The 20256-nt window shown below is 44.8% G+C and overlaps 1 long non-coding RNA gene and 5 other non-coding genes across 6 annotated transcripts; 5 read left to right on the top strand and 1 right to left on the bottom strand.

The window, feature by feature from the left end:
* Nucleotides 1-364: 364 nt before the first annotated feature.
* LOC138230069 (5S ribosomal RNA) lies at nucleotides 365-483 on the bottom strand. Its single transcript, XR_011186117.1, has one exon. It is a non-coding gene; the product is annotated as a 5S ribosomal RNA (ribosomal RNA).
* Nucleotides 484-1775: 1292 nt separating this feature from the next.
* On the top strand, nucleotides 1776-1917 carry LOC138230178 (U4 spliceosomal RNA). Its single transcript, XR_011186214.1, has one exon. It is a non-coding gene; the product is annotated as a U4 spliceosomal RNA (small nuclear RNA).
* Nucleotides 1918-3938: 2021 nt separating this feature from the next.
* LOC138230068 (uncharacterized) lies at nucleotides 3939-4449 on the top strand. The gene is made up of 3 exons (XR_011186115.1): nucleotides 3939-4054; nucleotides 4158-4274; nucleotides 4374-4449. It is a non-coding gene; the product is annotated as an uncharacterized lncRNA (long non-coding RNA).
* A 5325-nt stretch (nucleotides 4450-9774) lies between these two features.
* On the top strand, nucleotides 9775-9847 carry trnar-acg (transfer RNA arginine (anticodon ACG)). Its single transcript has one exon. It is a non-coding gene; the product is annotated as a tRNA-Arg (tRNA).
* A 6231-nt stretch (nucleotides 9848-16078) lies between these two features.
* Nucleotides 16079-16151, top strand: trnar-ccu (transfer RNA arginine (anticodon CCU)). The gene has a single exon. It is a non-coding gene; the product is annotated as a tRNA-Arg (tRNA).
* Nucleotides 16152-18629: 2478 nt separating this feature from the next.
* On the top strand, nucleotides 18630-18711 carry trnaf-aaa (transfer RNA phenylalanine (anticodon AAA)). Its single transcript has one exon. It is a non-coding gene; the product is annotated as a tRNA-Phe (tRNA).
* The last annotated feature ends 1545 nt before the right edge of the window (nucleotides 18712-20256 follow it).

Below are 20256 nucleotides of genomic sequence, written 5' to 3'. Positions count from 1 at the left end.
CTGAGTCTAAAGACAGTTTCACCCGTTTTCTGATTGCTCGGTTCTGTACCAGTGCAGACATGTCAAACAGTGAATGGCTGTACCTCTATTGTATCCGTGCTCAATGAATGAAATCGGTAACAAATGAATATATGTCTAGTTATACGAAAAACGAGTGGTTTATCGACTCATCTTCATTTGCAGATTTAGAGGCAGCTTCGATATTCGTTTAACAGACTGGTTTTTTTTTTTAATATGGGTCACACACATGCCACAGCAACAAAACATCTCTAGAGATGAGGCTATAGATCACCTTTCCATCCTGCAGGTTTTCCTCCCAAAGCCTACGGCACCAACGGCGACCCCTGCTGGCCGGGAGAGCAAAAGCTTACAGCACCTGGTATTCCCAGGCGGTCTCCCATCCAAGTACTAACCAGGCCCAACCCTGCTTAGCTTCCGAGATCAGACGAGATCGGGCGTGTTCAGGGTGGTGTGGCCATAAGCGAAAGCCTTGGTGTTTGACTCGCTACTTGAAGCTGTGTGTGGCGGGGGCTCCGTGCCCCCCGAGCGGGACTGAAGGATCGTTCGTGTGCAACTCTTTGGAAAGGAGCTGCTTTCCAAATCGCATTGCGTGCCTGGATGTTGGCGAATGCGCTCCCTTGTGTTGGCTCGTCCCGCACTGGAGGAGGACAAACAATCTGCACGGAGGAGCACCAGGCAAGTCTTCAGTGCACAGCACTCTGGAAACATTTCGGGGCTGTCGCGTGTTTATTTCAGCACGTAAAGCGCACCGGTCCAACACGTCGGCCGGGCGCGCGGCGCCTCCGCCCTCTTGCTGCCCCTGCAGCTGCTTCACTTTTCCCTTTAGTTGCCATCGATTTTTTTGTAGTGCTATACATATACGATTGAGGTATCTTAGAGTTCTCCTTCGAAGACCCAGCACTCTCTTTTCTTTTCCCAGTGTTACTCATATCGGACTTTTTAGACCTAAAAAAAAATCGTTTTTTTTTCTTTCAATTATAACTGAAGTTTAAACAACTAGTGTTAAGTCCTTATTTTTCTGTAGTCAAAAAAAGCAAAAATTAACATTCAGGTCATGAAAAACTCAAAAAAACTCCCCAACCACTAAACTTTACCTCCCACCTGAGCGCCATCTTGAACGCCCCTACCACCAGAGAATGCTCACGATTTCGGAAGCTGTCTCCGGGACGTGCTGATTCCACACATCCTGAATAAATCATGATATTGTTAGTTGCTGTAGCTAGACGTTCAAATGAGTTTCATGGCCAGATGGACTGTTTCCTCCAGCGGTATAGTATTGCAGTGAGACAGCACGATACCTGCAAGACTATGTCACGCTAAACGCCACAGATTGTGTTTGTCCGTTCGTGTCAGTCGTCCTGCAGCCACGGGAAGTGGGACACAAACATGCTGCAATGCTTTCAAGACGTTAGGATTTGTTTGTGTAACATCCAAGAAGAGTACTTGTGGCTTGAATGTGAACTGTACGTGCCCGCCCCCTTTCCTCTGTAGTGCATGAGTTCCTCCCGGCATGCCCTTCGTCATTGTTCTGTCATCTTGTATTTAAAGGGTTGTATTTCTGCTGCTGAAAATAAGCAACGGTTTTCTCACAACGCCCTTTGTTCCCAACGGAGCCCTTGTCTGTCATGAAATTCTTCAAAACCTCAAGCTAGAAGAAGAAGAAGACGACAAATATGAAGCGTTATAGCAACGACATGCCATGAGACGATCGATAACGATTTCCATAGGATCCCCGCGGTTGCCTGGCAACCGTCAGCTTTGCGCAGTGGCAGTATCGTAGCCTGTGAGGTTTAGCCGAGGCGCGATTATTGCTAGTTGAAAACTTTTCCCAATACCCCGCTTCCGCCGGTTTGCAATACAATCGGCGAAAGCAATTTTTGACAGTCTCGTCAGAGACTGAGCAAGGTGTTTAAAGACAGATTTGGTCACGGTGATATCATGGTAGAAAGAAACGAGCTTGTTACGTCTCAACAGAAACGCTCTTTAGCTCTTTCAGCTTTATGCAGAGAACAGCGTCTGTCGAGATTACTTTTGTGTCAGCGCAAAACGCCGTGTGCTGTCAGTATGATTTCATATTGCTCGTAGCGGCGCCTGGCTTTTGTCTGTCAAACGTTAGGTTGCGCTTCTTCATGCTGCATCGTCGGCATGAGTGGAGCATTTTAAACGTCTGTACTTACTGCGCCCCATAAGAAATCGTTTGTCCCCATTCAAAAGAGATTGTGCGATGTCCTGCAGCGTTCGCAAAGCAAACCTTTGACAGTTTGAAAAGAGGAATTTATTCTGCTTCCTGTGCGTGCAGTAGTTACAAAGTTGAACGTCTTTACACGATCTGCTTCAGTTTTCAGTGGGTGGGCTTTGTCAAATGGCTTGGAAAAACGCACTGTGTTTCGGCTCCGGAAACATCATGAGCAGTGTCCTGCATGTTTTCTGTGTATAGCTGTCTTTTAACGCATACAGAATTCATTCGAAATCATTGATTTCTCCAATTAACAAGGGTCCCTTTTTGAACCTGCCAGAAGCATTCTTTCAATGTAACAGATTTACTCCGGGGAAGGGCAGCATGACATTGAGAGTAGCTCAAGCTTTCAGCACCTTTATCTGACTGCATGTATGCAGACACTGCTCAGAATCCCCTGTAAGATTCTCCTTCAATTCCGTTTTGCAGTGCTTTAGCTCTTTCAAAAGGCTTCGCTTTGCTAGTCACAATCCAAGGCTCATGACAGCATTTGAAAACATTCGCAACTGCGTTGGCCGGGAATCGAACCTGGGTTAACTGCTTTGAAGGCAGCTATGCGCAACACTGGCTCGCTACAGAATTAATCTCACGTCGAGGGCATATTTTTTTCCATTTTACCGTGAGTCGGGCTCAGCTGCACAGAGGAGAGAGCAGAGCAATGAGGTCACGGGGACAGGGGAGTCACACGCTGGCGGTTTGAATACGCGGAAGATCACTGAGGGATCCACAGTATATGGACCCTCCGTGCGCCATCAGTCCGCACTCCGGACTCTGAATCCTGCCATCCGAGTTAAGATCTCGGCGGAACCTGAGGCGCAGTTCCTTCTTAAAACGTAATCTGGTGAGCATTTCTAGAATCGTACTTGTATAGATGCAGCCTTTATTGTGTTGCTAGGTTAAAATTGATGACTTCTTGTATTTCAGTAGGCAACTGCCCTCTTGATTTCGGATTTAATTTCTTTATTACAGGGGCGCTTTTATGAAGACAGAGTCATGTTCAGGTACTTTGCTTGATGGAGGAAGCTCATTTCGGACTCTGTGATCTGCTCACCTGGAAAGGTCTGCTATACTACTACAAGAGAGAAGTAGAGTCTGGAAGAAGGGACAATTTTATGATGCTTTGGAAGATAATGTTTTTTTTTCTTATACTGAAAATGAAAGGTAGTTGTTTCTATATGGACTCAGTCTTTGGAATTTGTATATATATATTTCAGTGATCCCTCAGCCATTCCTTCTGTATTGTAATTCAATTTCTCTTTTAAAATTCCTTCCCCACTTCTAGGACCTGCAGTTGCTGAACTCCACAATGGCTTCTTTTGGAAAGTCTGTGACTGAGACCAAGTAAGTGTTCACTTTTTTATGAAACCATTATTTATTTAGGAGCAATGAGCAATTCTTATATAAATGCAATAAAATCATTATGCTCAAACTATGAGAGAGAAAATTAAGGATAATTTAAGAAATCAGTCTTAGCTTGTTTCTATACACAGATGGTATTATTTATTTTCAAAGGAAACCCGCGCGGATTCCCCTGGTGTGCAAGATGTGCCTGAATACTCTTGATCAGCTTCCTGCTCACTTGAAGAGGGCGTGTATGAAGCACGCCACGGCAGAAAAGATCAGGATGGCCTCTCAACAGGCGAGGGAGGACATGATGAATCACCTGAAGAACGGGGTCATCGTGGATTACCACAGAATAGAGATCGTGTCTGGTGAGGCAAACAGGATAGTGGTTGTAAGACTGCTAGAGTCCTTGGGCCTTTTTGTACATGGGAAGCCTGAAGACACATTGGCAAGGTGAGATATTTTTAATCTGTAAGGCTTCTGTAGTTTCTTTTTGAAATCATTGTTACAACATATTATGTAAAAGCATGTTGAAAAGAATCTACCTGCATTCCAGCGGCCCTGAGCAAGAGGCCGCTGTCCAGGAGAAAGAGATGCCAGAGGCTGCTCTAGAAACTGAAACAGAAGCGGATAAGGAAGGGGAAGATGTGAGTTCTGAAGAACTCTATCAGCAGTAAGACTTTTTATTTTTCAGATGTATCTATTTTTTACTAAAATTCTAATTTGTCTTATAGGTATAAAATGTTTAAACCGGTGTTTTATATCCTTACAGGCCCTGAGTAGTTAAAAAGTATCAGCAGGCCGGAAGAGAGTGGCCCAAGCTGGACTCTATAGAAAGCACTCCCTGGATGCTCCTCTCCTGATTGGATTCAAACAGTACCTTACCAAGGATCTGGGAGTGGCAAATTATTCTCAGGAGGTATTTATTTTTTAAAGGCATTTAAAATTAAGCAATGGTATCTTCATTGTAAATGTTTTTATTTCTTAGCTTAAAATTCACCCATGTGAAATGATGTCAGCCATAAACATCATGACTCTATATTTCCTACCTGAATCTATTCTACTTAAATTATTACATTATACACAATTTGAGTTCATTTTAAAAAGTAAAAGGTAATGAAAGGAATGCATTTTCATAAGAAAGATAATACCGATATGCATGTGATAATCTTCCTTATATCGTGTAGTGCGTCATTTGGACACTTTGTGGGCTTCAAATACAAAGAAAATCATGTTCTATGGTACAAGATAAATACCAAACTTAAGCTTTTATTTTAATTAGATTTGTTTATAAAGCATAAGCAATCATTTATTACATCGCTTCTTGAATTAAATCTTTTGACAAGAGGTAAGACTTCTGTTACATTTAAACCCATGTTTAGCTGTGTTTTTTAGATTTAACTGAACCAATTTCTGTGTGTGATAATGTCCTTGAATTCTGACAACATCACACTAAATTACATGCTATAAAACAGCTAATGTTTCTAGAGATAAAGTTTCTGAGATGCTTCTAATTACTTTTTATTACCAGGGACAGTTTAATTCACCTTGTACAGTACTGTAAGACCAAGATGCTTTTTTTAAAAGTTATTTAACATTTTATAGAACTTTGTCTACTATGGCAACATGATGTGCTTGGTGAAACTTGGAAAAATACTGCTTGGCCACTTATCTTAAGATAAAGATAGGATAAAGGTTTATCTTTTGCACCTACCTGACCCCCAGGGAAGGCCAATGCTTTCTAAGTTGATGGTTCCCTACAGTAGACTGTACTTTAATTTCAAAGGTAATGTATATTGACCCAAATCAGTTTTGGAATCCAATCTACTGACGAGATGGAGCACATCCTTTTTTTAGGATTTTAGCATCATACGTTTGGTATATTTAGTCCCTAATGCTGAAAGAAATGATCATAGAACATTTGGACACTTTGTGGGCTTGAAATACAAAGCAAATCATGTTCTATGGTACAAGATAAATACAAAACTTAAGCTTTTATTTTAATTAGATTTGTTTATAAAGCATAAGCAATCATTTATTACATTAATATATGTGAAAATAACATTTTAGCATCATATGTTTAGTATATTTAGTCCCTAATGCCGAAAGAAATGATCATTTGTTTAACATGCACGGGTCTGTCTCAAAGGATGCAGTACTCCTGAAGGGTCTCAAACCCTACATTTCAGATGCCTAGCTGTATCCCTCACATGTGGCACCTCAGAATGACTTCTAACCTTACCTGTGGTGTATTCAGTCCCTATTGCTCAATGCACGGTGTACATACTGCATACATGTGTCTTGAGAATGAGGAATGGGCCCCTGAGACAGTCATTTGCCTGTTTCACAAACAGGGACCTGGACCTGGACCTAGACGTGGCCCGTACAGGGCTCAAACCCGCGACCTTGGCGTTATTAGCACCACGCTCTAACCAACTGAGCTAACCGGCCTCACGACAGTGCTCCTCTCTGTGCTGCAAAAAATCAAACTCAGGGAATTTCTTTTGTCCTCCTTTGAATAGAAAGCCGTGTAATTCAGTGTACGGGCTTTCTCGTGCAGTTTCATGGTTCTTGTAACCCAAATCCTACACTGGCCTGAAGTGCCCCCCCATTTCACAGCATTTTTCAGCTGATTTAAAATGTACCTAAAGGAGAAGCATTATTGAAGACCATCAATTACCAAGAGCTTTTGTCAAAGGTTTTGGTGGTCATTTTGAATGACCACAGAGCGCTGTGACCTCGGTTTTACATCTCATCCAAAAGACAGCGCCCTTTTACAACACAGCATCTCCGTTACTATACTGGGGCATTGGGACCCGCACAGACCTCAGGGTGAGCGCCCCCCCGCCGGCACCATTAACACTGCTTCCAGCTGGAAGCTTTGTGTTTCCCTGTAGCTCATCCTCATCCAGGTACTGACCTGGCTCACACCTGCTTAGCTTCAGTGGGTTTTCAGTTGCGAGTTGCAAGGGGATGCAAGTGATGGAGCCGCTCGCTGCAAAAGCCACTGCATTGGCCGGGAATCGAACCCGAGCCTCCCGCGTGGCAGGCGCTAATTCTACCACTGAACCACCAATGCTCAGTGCCTGGGCCTTCAAAAAAGACGCTTTTTTGGTGCTCTGTGCAAAACGCGTCGACATCTGCTTCCAGCTGCAAAATGCCATTTGCGGACGCTGAAGAACTTATTTCCAAGGCAGCGGGTACAAGCGATTGTGCGTTTTAAAACCACCAGGAACAGCAAAGAGGCGCGCTTCTTTGCTTGTGCCGAAACACACCGACTGAAGGCGGACAACGTAGTCGGCAAGATTGGAACCTGTGCGGGGAGACCCCAATGGATTTCTAGTCCATCGCCTTAACCACTCAGCCACGACTACAGCAAGCCCCACCCCCGCTGCGTTCTTGCTACAATCTTACCTGGATCGCGAGGCGCCGGCGGAAGCCTATTTCAAAGTCGTTCTCCGTTTCAAAAAAACATTTCCAAAATACAAGCCTTGCAGACAGACACGCCTCAGAGGACTTAAGGGTGGCTTCATGTCGGAATGATAGTCTCCCCGTCCGGACATGAAAATGCCACTTTGTTACACACAAAAAAAGAATCAACAACAGAGAAATGCCCACAAGCATTTGAAAAGCCGCACCACGTCGCACTTGAAATAGCTCTTACATTAGTGGTAGACACAGGAATCGCCTTTTTATTTACGCTCTTACCAACGCGATGGAAAGCAAAACAAAGCAAAGCAGAGCAAAACAAAACGAACAAACGAAAACCCTCACGTCCTGCACTTGCATATAACGCCGTTACGTGCCCAAGCGGTATTGTACGTCATCCTAGCACTGCACCCCGGGTCGTACGGTATATGGGAACGAGCACACGCCACGAATCGTCTCGAATCACTCCCTACAGCTGTAAGGCGCCTTGAAGCGTGCACCCCCAACATTCTTCTTTGCGCATCTGTGAAAGGTAAACTCTTGAGCAAACTCTGAACCAGCTCTAAGGAAACTAATCCGATTAGACGTTACTTTGACTCATCTTCTTACGCTCAGTGCCGGATTGCTCAAACTCCAGCTAGGGTTAGGGTTAGCATTCCCACGCTACTTAGACACTTTGTTTACGCTCAGTGCTGGATTTTGGGAACTTCAGGACGAGTGGGAATTTTCTCCTATCTGTCCATTCTGTTTTGTTTTGGAGACTCTTGGCTGCCTATGTTGTTCAGTGCAGCGTGAAGGAAACATTTTCCAAAACTGTGTCGGCTCAAAAGTTGTAAGAAAACCTCTCCAGGTGCTTTAACTCTCTTCATTTTTGTCATTTAATGTGACACTCGATGTATAACTGGAGCCTCACATATGCAAATGGTGAGGCTCCAGTTCGACACCCAGTTCCACACCACTTTACAGTATATGACAAAAGCATGGCAGACTGTGCCGGACCAGCTGGTAACTTCCGCTTATTTTGACCATATTAAACATTGGAAATCTTCCCACTTGCATTTGTGACACTTGATTTTGGCTCCACCTAAGACACTCTTAAATCTTCAAACACTTTTCTCTTCTCTCGCAACTGGGCTGTCCAGACATGGGTTGGCGCGCTCCAGATGATCTTTTCTTTTTTTTCCCTCGTACTCGAGGGTCCTTTTCCTGTTCCACATGCGATTTCAACATTTTCCTTGGGAGATGTCAAGCCAGCAAGCCACTGCTGTGGTTCAGTGGCCATTGTGGAGTTCAGTGGCCCTGTTGTACACAGAAAGCACATTGAGCTCCTTGGACATGAAAAGTTCCAGATAAAAGCCATTTGGCATCCTTTCTCTTGGTGTCGATGTTGCTATTGTATGTAAAGGTGGCAACTTGCTCAGCGAGCAGGCGGAGCACACATCGAATGCAGATGTGTCTGAGTGGTGTGTCCAAGTGGCTGCAAAAGGACAACACTACCGGGGCGCCGTTGCTTAGTTGGTTAAAGCGCTTGTCTCTTAAACAGGAGATCCTGAGTCCGAATCCCAGTGGTGCCTTCTTTGTTCTGTCTTCTCGAACAGAACTGGTCCTTACAGACAACCGCCTACGGCTAGACTTAATTAAATGCAAGTATTCATTTCCTGTCTTTAACGCGACTTGTTTTTCTTAAAATGGATGGAACTTGCAAAACATGAAATACAAACATTGCTAATCAGCGCTAGCTGCTGGCAAAAAAAAAGAAGTCAGCAATGTTTTTTTTCTTTAACCTTAACCCTGCTAATGGAGAAGAGTTAAACGACCGAGTCTATGCAGCTTAAACGGTGCTCATGTCGGGTTCTTAGCTGAAAGGGTGGTAAATCACGCTCACCCCAGTCCTTAATCTTTTAAAAGGATACAAAATTGAACCTAGTCGCCACATCACATACATCCTGTTCAACGATAAAAAGGTGACATCTATCCTCGATCCAGAGTAAATCCCACGATGAGGGCATATTTTTTTCCACTTTACCATGAGTCGGGCTCAGCTGCACAGAGGCGAGAGCAGAGCAATGAGGTCACGGGGACAGGGGAGTCACACGCTGGCGGTTTAAACACGCGGAAGAAAACTGAGGGATCCACAGTATGTGGACCCTCCGTGCGCCATCAGTCCGCACTCCGGACTCTGAATCCTGCCATCCAAGTTAAGATCTCGGCGGAACCTGAGGCGCAGTTCCTTCTTAAAACGTAATCTGGTGAGCATTTCTAGAATCGTACTTGTATAGATGCAGCCTTTAATGTGTTGCTAGGTTAAAATTGATGACTTCTTGAACTTCAGTAGGCAACTGCCCTCTTGATTTCGGATTTAATTTCTTTATTACAGGGGCGCTTTTATGAAGACAGAGTCATGTTCAGGTACTTTGCTTGATGGAGGAAGCTCATTTCGGACTCTGTGATCTGCTCACCTGGAAAGGTCTGCTATACTACTACAAGAGAGAAGTAGAGTCTGGAAGAATGGAAAATTTTATGATGCTTTGGAAGATAATGTTTTTTTTTCTTTGAAATCGAAATGAATCAGAATATCAGTGCAAAAGACAAACTCTTGGTTTGGTTTAAAGAGATATGGTTTTAAAACAGACAAAATGTAGAAAACAGGTGTTTCTCACTTTTGGAAAAGAATGGACCGGGGGTAATATTTTACTAGGTGCAGTGCTGATCTCACTGGGTTACAGTCCTGCAGTGTCATACCAGGGCCAGTGGCGCAATGGATAACGCGTCTGACTACGGATCAGGAGATTGCAGGTTCGACTCATGCCTGGCTCGGGTCGTTTTTAAACGCATCGGGCTACTCCCTAAGTAGTCTGTGCTACTTACTGCATTGTAATCGTACCCAGTAAGAGATTTCCTTCATGTAAATGAACTGCACCTGACAGCTTTAGAAAAACACCTGGGCTCAGTACGGTGCTGAGAGCTCAGCGTTGCTGTTCTAATTAGCACGCACTGCATCGGCTATGAGCCCGAACCTTTCAATTATTCCAATCAGTAAGTCAACACGTAGTCCACATGAACGGTAAAAATATTCTCTTGTTTGTATAGAACTGAATGTCCCTGACAATGTACTGTTAGTTTTAATTGAAGAACGGCATTTGTGTTCAAATATACCAGACAAGTTTATGTAACTGCTCATGCGACATTCAGTTGTAATTAGTCAAGAAGTAAAGTCGAACAACAGCTGCGTGTTTGATTCTGAACGTATGAGATTGCAGCGCCTTTTACTTCCATTGACAAATGATAGAGATTCGAAGAGAGCTATTTCGGTTTTCTATCTAGGCAACGTTGGTGTCTGCAATAGCATACATGAAAGCGTGATGCAATTTCTGTGGCTACATTTGTTGCACGTCATGCACAGTAAGAGTGTTTCTAACACCAAATAAAAAGTCAACAATTAGCGATCACGCCTTCTCCTCAGTTAACCCACTGAAACCCTTGCTGTTAACAGTTCTTTACTGCGTGCTTTACCAGCACCTACATATCGTGTCGGTTCTTTCAGCTTTATTCATTAGGTTTTCAAAGGCATAAGTAGAGCACCAGAGGTGCGAACGCAAAATGTGTAGTTATCTGAAGTATTGATTTCCATGGCAGCGGGTCCAAGCGATTTCGCGTTGTTATAGTACCAGGAAAGGAAAAGCGGCACTTCGCCTCTGCCGCGCAGGCACAAGGCGACGTGCGGCAGACGCCGGAGTCGGAAGGTTTCGAACCTGCGCGGGGAAGCCCCAACGCATTTCAAGCCCATCGCCTTAACCACTCGAGCACGACAAATGCGAGCTCGCCGCCGCCGCATTCCTCCTATAATCAAACACGGACTGCGATTTGGCTGCGGAAACCTTTTTAAAGTTGCTCTCCGTTAAAAAAAATACCTTTCACAAGATTCGTGCCGGCAGACAGACACGCCTCAGAGGGTTTAAGGCTGGCTTCACGTTCAAATGATAAAGTCCCCCAGTCCGGATGTCAAAATGCAACTTTGGCAGACAGAAAAAACATCAACAAACCAAAAATGTGGACAAGGATTTTACAAGCTGCACCACACTGCACTTTCAAAAGCATTTACATTCGTGTTAGACGCAGGAATTGCCTTTGATTTGCGCGCTTACGAACGCCATGGAAAACGAAACAAAACTAAAGCCCTCAGCTCCTGCACTTGATTATAATCCCGTTACGTGTCGAAGCAGGAATTTACGTCATCCTACCACTGCAACACGGGGAATAGAGGGAAATGAGCACAAGCTACGAATTGTCTCTAATCAGTCTCTACAGTTGTAAGACGCCTGGAAGCGTGCACCCCCATCATTAATCTTTGCGCATCTGTGCAAGGTAAACTCTGGAGCAGTCTCTGAAACGGCTCAAAGGAAACACGTGATTGATTCCATGTGCATCTGGGGTTCATTTCTTATTTACATTTAATTCAAGGGAAAGGCTTGGGTCAGTTTCAGACGGCCTCCAACAGCGAGATTCAAGCGCCCCACCTTCAGCCCAATCTGCGCCGCCAGAACGCCAACGGCTCCTCTGGTCTCCGGGGTGCGGTTTTGACCCCGTAACCTAAAGTGTTGGTGGCAGACAAATGGAGACTAACAGGTGACGTCCTAGGACATGACTACATTGTGACACTCGGTGGGGATGGTGACCATTGCTTGGAAAAGAGTGCGAGGCCCCTTTAGAAAAACATTTTGTTAACAGGCATTCTGCCTCAGCCTAAACACCTATAGCTTGCAAAGCGCATGCTATTAGACAGGCACCTCTGCAAGACCTTAAGAGTCTCTTAAACTAGTGATAGTAAGGTGTTCCCAATGGGCGATGTTTGGCTTTCAAATCATCTCTCTGTGGAAGCGCCGAGATGCAGCTGTTTAAGGCTTAGAAGCAGCTGACTGTTTCACTACCTAGCTGATTACTGTCAGTCAGGGAGCTCGGAGGTGAAAAGCCTGTCTGAGAGACAATTCGCCGTCGATCAGTTCAATATGTTCAGTACCAGCTCGGCACAACTGAGATCATCTTGGTAGCCGTGTAGCTCAGATGAGTGAGAGCGTGTGTGTGTGTACCACCGTGATTGGATGCCGGTCCTTCTCAGGTCACAGTAAACCTTCTGCTGCCTAACTTCCCTAATTTTGGGGATCCCTTTGAAAAAGCAAAGGAAAAAAAAGTGGCTCTTCATCAGCATGATCGACCTCACCCAGTGTGCCCCAGTGGCCTAATGGCTAAGACACTGGCCTCCTAAGACAGGGATTGTGGGTTTGAGTCCCATCTGGGGCGCTACTGTTCCATTTTGAGCGTTCAAATGTCCTTTTGATTTGTGAAGCTACAACCCCACCTTACTCAGTGAGCGTCTCTTCTTTTCTCTCACATACAGTTGGGAGAAAAACTTTTGTAAACAGCCCTTCGGAATGATGTGGATTTCTGCATGAATGGCTCCTAACATGTGATCTTATCTTTATCTAAGTCATAATAATTAATAAAGAGAGTCTGATTTAACAAACAACACACGCCCAACATTTGACATTGCTGTTTCTTTATTGACCAAATGGTTTAAACAATCAAGGTCATTGATGGAAAAAGTACGTGAACCCTTATATTAAGGAGCTAGTGGAACCTCCTTTATGACAAAAACCTCAATCCCCACTTTCTGTAGCGGCTGGTCAGACCTGAGCAGCAGTTAGGAGGTATTTTGGCCTATTCCTCTATGCAAAACTGTTTCAGTTCATGTATATTTTTGGGATGTCTTGCGCTGAACGGCCTGCTTCAGATCACGCCACAGCACTTCAATGGGATTGGGGTCAGGACTCTTACTTGGCCATCCCAAAATACGGAATTTCTTCTGTTTCAGCCACTCTGTTGTTGATGTACTCCTTTGTTTTTGTCATGCTGCATGACCCAGCGTCTTTCGAGTTTTAGATCACAGGCAGACACCCTGACATTCTGCTGTAGAATTTCCTGATACATCTTGGAATTCATCGGTCCCTCGATGATTGCAAGCCGTACAGCCTCCGCCATGCTTCCCATGAGGGATGAGGTTTTGGAGTTGGTATGCAGTGTTTTGTTATCTCCAAACATAACGCTGTGCACATTTACCAACAAGTTCAACTTTTGTCACGTCTGTCCACAGAACATTGTTCCAGGAGTTGTGGAACATCCATGTGGTCTTTAGCAAACTTGAGAGGGGCAGTGGTGGTTTTTTTTGGGGGGGAGAGCAGTGGTTTCCTCCATGGTGACCTCGCATGATCACCACTCCTGTTCAGATTTCTTCTTATGGTGGACTCATGGACACAGACGTAAGACAAAGTCAACCACCTGTTCGCTAGATCCCATCTCCACTCAGCTAGTCAAAGATTCCCTCGAAGGACTGGCAGGACCTATAATTAGTATGATGAATGCATCGCTTGCGTCAGGCGTTGTACCTGATCAATTTAAGGTAGCGGTTGTTAGACCGCTCCTTAAGAAGTCAAATTTGGATCCACAAGTTCTTAACAACTACAGGCCTGTCTCAAAGGTCCCATTTCAATCTAAAAGTTTTGAGAGAATAGTTGTTGCCCAATGTCAATCGTATCTGGATTCAAATAATATACTTGAGAAATTTCAGTCTGCTTTCTGAAACTGCATTAATGAGAGTCGTAAATGATATTCTCTTAGCTACTGATGTGGGGAATGCAACAGTGCTTGTGCTTCTAGATCTTAGAGCTGCCTTTGACACGGTTGACCTCTCTGTTTTGTTACACAGGCTTGAGTTTGAGGTTGGCTTATCTGGAACCGTCCTTCAGTGGTTTACTTCACATTTTACTCATCGTTTTCATTATGTTCAAATATCTAATAATTGTACTGCTTCATCAACGTCACCAGTTCAATTTGGGGTACCAGACGGATCAGTGCCGGGACCAATATTGCTCTCTCTCTCTACATGCTGCTGCTAGGTAGGATAATACGAAAAAATAATATGAACTTTCATTTATATGCTGATGACACTCAAATAAACATTTTGTTCACACCAAACGACAACTCTTCTATTATCACTTTAGTTAAATGCATTAATGAAGGAAAGACTTGGATGTGTGAAAACTTTTTGTTACTCAACTGTGAGAAAACTGAGGATCTGTTGATCGGAGGCAACAATACTGATAGGACTACTATAACTTCAGCACTTAACTCAGAGGATTTAAACTTTTGCCTCAAAGAGACAGCACGTAACCTAGGTGGCATATTAGACACAAGGCTCTTAACAACTTGCATTGTTAAGTGCCTTGAGACAACCTTGTTGTGAAAGGTGCTATATAGAAATACATTGATTTGAACTGAATTGACAATGTAAAATGTTGTGTGTGTTGTTTGTTAAACAAGACTGTCTTTATTTATTATTATGCGTCAGATGAAGATCAGATCACATTTTAAGAGCCAATCATGTAGAAATCCAGATCATTCGCGTTTTAAAAGTTGCGGGAAAAGCGAAACAGGTGCTTTTCCTTTGTTGCGCAGACACACGACGACACCGTAGGCGGCAGGACTCGAAGCTTCGCGGGGATACCCCGACGGCTTTCTAGTCCATCGCCCTAACCACTCGGCCACGGCTGCAGCGCGCGCCGCCGCCGCCGCCACTGCCTTCTTGATGCAGTCTAACATAGAGTGTCGGGCAGCGGCGGAAACCTTTTTCAAAGTCGCTTTCCGTTTAACAACAACAAAAAAAACTTTCACAAAATGCATGCTAGCAGACAAATGCGCCTCAGAGGACTTAAGGCTGGCTTCAAGTTGGAATGATAAAGTCTCCCCGTCCGGTCAGGAAAAGGGAACTTTGTTAGACAGAAAGAAGGAAGTAACAATAACGGAGAATTGTGTGCAAGGATTTTAGAAGCTGCGCAGCCCTGCAGTTTCAATAGCCCTTTTATTCGTGTTAGATGCTGGAATTGCCTTTTTTTGACGCTCTTACAAATGCGATGTCAACGAAAACAGAACAAAGCACAAAAAACCCTCAAGTCCTGCAGTTGGATAGAATGCCGTTACGCGTCCAAGCCGTATTTGACTTCATCCTACCATTGCAACACGGGGCGTATATGGAAACGAACACACGCTACGAATTGTCTCTAATCAGTCCCTACAGTTGTAAGGCGCCTGGAAGCGTGCACCCCCATCATTAATCTTTGCGCATCTGTGCAAGGTAAACTCTGGAGCAGTCTTTGAAACGGCTCAAAGGAAACACGTGATTGATTCCATGTGCATCTGGGGTTCATTTATTTATTTACATTTAATTCAAGGGAAAGGCTTGGGTCAGTTTCAGACGGCCTCCAACAGCGAGATTCAAGCGCCCCACCTTCAGCCCAATCTGCGCCGCCAGAACGACAACGGCTCCTCTGCTCTCCGGGGTGCGGTTGTGACCCTGTAACCTAAAGTGTTGGTGGCAGACAAATGGAGACTAACAGGTGATGTCCTAGGACATGACTACGTTGTGACACTCGGTGGGGATGGTGACCATTGCTTGGAAAAGAGTGCGAGGCCCCTTTAGAAAAACATTTTGTTAACAGGCATTCTGCCTCAGCCTAAACACCTATAGCTTGCAAAGCGCATGCTATTAGACAGGCACCTCTGCAAGACCTTAAGAGTCTCTTAAACTAGTGATAGTAAGGTGTTCCCAATGGGCGATGTTCGGCTTTCAAATCATCTCTCCGTGGAAGCGCCGAGATGCAGCTGTTTAAGGTTTAGAAGCAGCTGACTGTTTCACTACCTAGCTGATCACTGTTAGTCAGGGAGCTCAGAGGTGAAAAGCCTGTCTGAGAGACAATTCGCCGTCGATCAGTTCAATATGTTCCGTACCAGCTCGGCGCACCTGAGATCATCTTGGTAGCCGTGTAACTCAGATGAGTGAGAGCGTGTGTGTGTGTACCACCGTGATTGGATGCCGGTCCTTCTCAGGTCACAGTAAACCTTCTGCTGTCTAACTTCCCTAATTTTGGGGATCCCTTTGAAAAAGCAAAGGAAAAAAAAAACTGGCTCTTCATCAGCGTGATCGACCCCACTCAGTGTGCCCCAGTGGCCTAATGGATAAGGCACTGGCTTCCTAAGCCAGGGATTGTGGGTTTGAGTCCCATCTGGGGTGCTCCTGTCCCTTTTTGAGTGTACAAATGTCCTTGTGATTTGTGAAGCTGCAACCCCACCTTACTCAGTGAGCGTCTCTGCTTTTCTCTCAGTTGGGAGAAAAACTTTTGTAAACAGCCCTTCGGAATGATGTGGATTTCTGCATGAATGGCTCCTAACATGTGATCTTATCTTTATCTAAGTCATAATAATTAATAAAGAGAGTCTGATTTCACAAACAACACACGCCCAACATTTGACATTGCTGTTTCTTTATTGACCAAATGGTTTAAACAATCAAGGTCATTGATGGAAAAAGTACGTGAACCCTTATATTAAGGAGCTAGTGGAACCTCCTTTATGACAAAAACCTCAACCCCCACTTTCTGTAGCGGCTGGTCAGACCTGAGCAGCGGTTAGGAGGTATTTTAGCCTATTCCTCTATGCAAAACTGTTTCAGTTCATGTATATTTTTGGGATGTCTTGCGCTGAACGGCCTGCTTCAGATCACGCCACAGCACTTCAATGGGATTGGGGTCAGGACTCTTACTTGGCCATCCCAAAATACGGAATTTCTTCTGTTTCAGCCACTCTGTTGTTGATGTACTCCTTTATTTTTGTCATGTTGCATGACCCAGCATCTTTCGAGTTTTAGATCACAGGCAGACACCCTGACATTCTGCTGTAGAATTTCCAAATACATCTTGGAATTCATCGGTCCCTCAATGATTGCAAGCCGTACAGCATCCGCCATGCTTCCCAGGTGGGATGAGGTTTTGGAGTTGGTATGCAGAGTTTTGTTATCTCCAAACATAATGCTGTGCACATTTACCAACAAGTTCAACTTTTGTCACGTCTGTCCACAGAACATTGTTCCAGGAGTTGCTGTGGAACATCCATGTGGTCTTTAGCAAACTTGAGAGGGGCAGTGGTGTTTTTTTTGGGGGGGAGAGCAGTGGTTTCCTCCGTGGTGACCTCGCATGATCACCACTCCTGTTCAGATTTCTTCTTATGGTGGACTCATGAACACAGACGTAAGACAAAGTCAACCACCTGTTCGCTAGATCCCATACCCACTCAGCTAGTCAAAGATTCCCCTGAAGGACTGGCAGGACCTATAATTAGTATGATGAATACATCGCTTGCGTCAGGCGTCGTACCTGATCAATTTAAGGTAGCGGTTGTTAGACCGCTCCTTAAGAAGTCAAATTTGGATCCACAAGTTCTTAAAAACTACAGGCCTGTCTCAAAGGTCCCATTTCAATCTTAAAGTCTTGAGAGAATAGTTGTTGCCCAACGTCAATCGTATCTGGATTCAAATAATATACTTGAGAAATTTTAGTCTGGTTTCTGAAACAGCATTAACAAGAGCCTTAAATGATATTCTCTTAGCTACTGATGCGCGGAATGTAACAGTGCTAGGTTGCAACAGTGCTAGGAATGCAAACGTTAGGTTGCGCTTCTTCATGCTGCATCGTCGGCATGAGTGGAGCTTTTTAAACGTCTGTACTTAGTGCGCATCATAAGAAATCGTTTGTCCCCGTTCAAAACAGATTGTGCGATGTCCTGCAGCGTTCGCAAAGCAAACCTTTGACAGTTTGAAAAGAGGAATTTATTCTGCTTCCTGTGCGTGCAGTAGTTACAAAGTTGAACGTCTTTACACTATCTGCTGCAGTTTTCAGTGGGCGGGCTTTGTCAGATGGCTTGGAAAAACGCACTGTTTCGGCTCGGGAAACATCATGAGCAGTGTCCTGCATGTTTTCTGTGTATAGCTGTCTTTTAACGCATACAGAATTCATTTGAAATCATTGATTTCTCCAATTAAGAAAGGTCCCTTAAAGGATGAGTCAAAGTAACGTCTAATCGGATTAGTTTCCTTAGAGCTGGTTCAGAGTTTGCTCAAGAGTTTACCTTTCACAGATGCGCAAAGAAGAATATTGGGGGTGCATGCTTTAAGGCGCCTTACAGCTGTAGGGAGCGATTCGAGACGATTTGTGGCGTGTGTTCGTTCCCATATGCCGTACGCCTCGGGGTGCAGTGCTAGGATGACGTACAATACCGTTTGGGCACGTAACGGCGTTATATGCAAGTGCGGGACGTGAGGGTTTTCGTTTGTTCGTTTTGTTTTGCTCTGCTTTGCTTTGTTTTGCTTTCCATCGCGTTGGTAAGAGCGTAAATAAAAAGGCGATTCCTGCGTCTACCACTAATGTAAGAGCTATTTCAAGTGCGGTGTGGTGCGGCTTTTCAAATGCTTGTGGGCATTTCTCTGTTGTTGATTCTTTTTTTGTGTGTAACAAAGTGGCATTTGCATGTCCGGACGGGGAGACTTTATCATTCCGACATGAAGCCACCCTTAAGTCCTCTGAGGCGTGTCTGTCTGCAAGGCTTGTATTTTGGAAATGTTTTTTTGAAACGGAGAACGACTTTGAAATAGGCTTCCGCCGGCGCCTCGCGATCCAGGTAAGATTGTAGCAAGAACGCAGCGGCAGCGGGGCTTGCTGTAGTCGTGGCCGAGTGGTTAAGGCGATGGGCTAAAAATCCATTGGGGTCTCCCCGCGCAGGTTCGAATCCTGCCGATTACGTTGTCAGCCTCCATTCGGTGTGTTCCGGCGCAAACAAAGAAGCGCGCCTCCTTGCTGTTCCTGGTGGTTTTAAAACGCCCAATCGCTTGTACCCGCTGCCTTGGAAATAAGTTCTTCAGCGTCCGCGAATGACATTTTGCAGCTGGAAGCAGATGTCGACGCGTTTTGCACAGAGCACCAAAAAACCGTCTTTTTTGAAGGCCCAGGCACTGAGCATTGGTGGTTCAGTGGTAGACTTCTTGCCTGCCACGTGGGAGGCTCGGGTTCGATTCCCGGCCAATGCAGTGGCTTTTGCAGCGAGCAGTTCCATCACTTGCATCCCCTTGCAACTCGCAACTGCAAACCCACTGAAGCTAAGTAGGTGCGAGCCAGGTCAGTACCCGAATGAGGGTGAGCTACAGGGAAAAACAAAGCTTCCAGCTGGAAGCGGTGTTAATGGTGCCGGCGGGGGGGCACTCACCCTGAGGTCTGTGCGGGTCCCAATGCCCCAGTATAGTGACGGAGATGCTGTGTTGTAAAAGAGCGCTGTCTTTTGGATGAGATGTAAAACCGAGGTCACAGCGCTCTGTGGTCATTCAAAATGACCACCAAAACCTTTGACAAAAGCTCTTGGTAATTGATGGTCTTCAATAATGCTTCTCCTTTAGGTACATTTTAAATCAGCTGAAAAATGCTGTGAAATGGGGGGGCACTTCAGGCCAGTGTAGGATTTGGGTTACAAGAACCATGAAACTGCACGAGAAAGCCTGTACACTCTTATTCAAAGGAGGACAAAATAAATTCCCTGAGTTCGATTTTTTGCAGCACAGAGAGGACCAATTTTGTGAGGCAGGTTAGCTCAGTTGGTTAGATCATGGTGCTAATAACGCCCAGGTTGCGGGTTTGAGCCTCGCACGGGCCAGGTCCTTTTCTCCTCTCTTAGCAAAGCTGTTAGGTTCCTTTCTGTGGTGATATGGGTTGTCATGCAACGCAGCCACATAGTGCCGACAGACAAGAGTGTTGCGGGAGAAGAGAAAAGTGTTTGAAGATTTAAGAGTGTCTTAGGTGGAGCCAAAATCAAGTGTCACAAATGGAAGTGGTTGGATTTCCAATGTTTAATATGGTAAAAATAAGCGGAAGTTATCTGCCGGTCCGGCACAGTCTGCCATGCTTTTGTCATTTACTGTAAAGTGGTGTCGAACTGGAGCCTCACCATTTGCATATGTGAGGCTCCAGTTATACATCGAGTGTCACACTAAATGACACAAATGAAGAGAGTTAAAGCAGCTGGAGAGTTTTTCTTACAACTTTTGAGCTGACACAGTTTTGGAAAATGTTTCCTTCATGCTGCACTGTACAACATAGGCATCCAAGAGTCTCCAAAACAAAACAGAATGGACAGATAGGAGAAAATTCCCACTTGTCCTGAAGTTCCCAAAATCCAGCACTGAGCGTAAACAAAGTGTCTAAGTAGCGTGGGAATGCTAAACCTAACCCTAGCTGGAGTTTGAGCAATCCAGCACTGAGAGTAAAAAGATGAGTCAAAGTAACGTCTAATCAGATTAG

This window comes from Lepisosteus oculatus, unplaced genomic scaffold (genome assembly GCF_040954835.1).
Source record: "Lepisosteus oculatus isolate fLepOcu1 unplaced genomic scaffold, fLepOcu1.hap2 HAP2_SCAFFOLD_48, whole genome shotgun sequence".
NCBI lineage: Eukaryota > Metazoa > Chordata > Actinopteri > Semionotiformes > Lepisosteidae > Lepisosteus > Lepisosteus oculatus.
The sequence above is the reverse complement of the archived record's forward strand: the minus strand, read 5'-3'. Positions and strand labels throughout refer to the sequence as shown.